Source organism: Rhagoletis zephyria, unplaced genomic scaffold (assembly GCF_001687245.7).
Source record: "Rhagoletis zephyria isolate East Lansing unplaced genomic scaffold, Rhagoletis_zephyria_1.1 Rzeph_scaffold_12446, whole genome shotgun sequence".
Lineage (NCBI taxonomy): Eukaryota > Metazoa > Arthropoda > Insecta > Diptera > Tephritidae > Rhagoletis > Rhagoletis zephyria.
This window is the reverse complement of record NW_016169520.1, coordinates 8103-9873: the sequence shown is the minus strand read 5'-3', so window position 1 is coordinate 9873 and position 1771 is coordinate 8103. Positions and strand designations below refer to the sequence as shown.

Below are 1771 nucleotides of genomic sequence, written 5' to 3'. Positions count from 1 at the left end.
AATGAATTGCCTGACGAAAAGGGTTACCTTGATAGGGTAAATAATGTAATAATATTACATTCATTACGAATTTATATTTAATAGAATTAAACTATTTCTAAAAGTATCAAAAACTTTTGTGCATCATACACTAAAATATAAAAAGATAAGCTAATTAAGCTACTGGGTTCATACCCCATTTATAAAGGTTTACAGTCCTTTTCTTTTTAATTTTTAATAATACTGCTAAAATTATATTTTTTTTTTATTTTAATAGTAGGAACAATAATTACCATCTCGTCTAATTCTTGTAAAGTGCTTGAATAGGTTTAGAAATTAATTTATTATCTTTTACCCCCCTAATAAGATATAATAATTTAATATCAAGNCTTGGTTAGGTGCTTGAATAGGTTTAGAAATTAATTTATTATCTTTTATCCCCCTAATAAGAGATAATAATTTGATATCAACAGAAGCCTCTCTTAAGTATTTTTTAACCCAAGCAATTGCCTCTGCTGTATTATTGTTTGCTATTATTCTAATATATATAAATAATTTCCCAACAATTCAAAATAATTTAATATTTAATAATTTAATTATTCATTCATCTTTACTCTTAAAAAGTGGAGCAGCACCATTCCGTTTTTGATTCCCAAATGTAATAGAAGGCTTATCATGAATAAATGCACAAATTTTAATAACATGGNTTAAAAAGCGGAGCAGCACCATTCCATTTTTGATTTCCAAATGTAATAGAAGGTTTATCATGAATAAATGTTCTAATTTTAATAACATGACAAAAAATTGCTCCTCTTGTACTAATTTCTTATATTAATTGAAGAAATTTTATTTATTTAGTAATTATTCTTTCAACAGTAATAGGTTCATTAGGAGGATTAAATCAAACTTCTCTTCGTAAATTAATAGCTTTCTCTTCAATTAGTCATTTAGGTTGAATATTAACTGCTATACAAGCTAGTGAATCAACTTGATTAATTTATTTTTCTATATATTCATTTTTATCTTTTAGATTAATTTTTATATTCAATAATTTTAAAATATATCATATTAATCAAGTTTTTAATTAATTTTTTAATTCAAAAGCTTTAAAAATGTGTTTATTCTTTAATTTATTATCTTTAGGTGGACTTCCGNATATTCATTTCTATCTTTTAGATTAATTTTTATGTTTAATAATTTTAAAATATATTATATTAATCAAGTTTTTAATTCATTTTTCAATTCAAAAATTTTAAAATTTTGTTTATTTTTTAATTTATTGTCTTTAGGTGGTCTTCCACCATTTATTGGATTTTTACCAAAATGATTAGTTATTCAATTATTAATTGTTAATAATCAATATATTTTAATAACAATTATAACTATAATAACTTTAATTACATTATTTTTTTACTTGCGGTTATGTTTTGCCGCATTTATATTAAATTATTCTGAAAATAATTGAATTAATATTATACAAATAAATAATTTTTCATTTAAATGCATGCTATTTTTTTCTTTTATTTCAACGTTCAGATTAATTTTAATTTCTTTAATTTATTTTATTTTTTAATTACAAATAAATTTAGCTATAAATATTTATAAAAAGGTTTTAAGTTAAAAAAACTAATAACCTTCAAAGTTATAAATATAAGTTAAATCTCTTAAGCCTTTGTAATTATTTTACTCCTTTAGAATTGCAGTCTAATGNATCTTTTAAGCCTTAGTAATTATTTTACTCCTTTAGAATTGCAGTCTAATATCATTATTGACTATAAAGCCTAATTGATTA

At 21.3% G+C, this 1771-nt stretch overlaps 1 pseudogene; it reads left to right on the top strand.

The window, feature by feature from the left end:
* Window positions 1-252: 252 nt before the first annotated feature.
* On the top strand, window positions 253-1444 carry LOC108377644 (NADH-ubiquinone oxidoreductase chain 2-like; annotated as a pseudogene).
* Window positions 1445-1771: the final 327 nt, after the last annotated feature.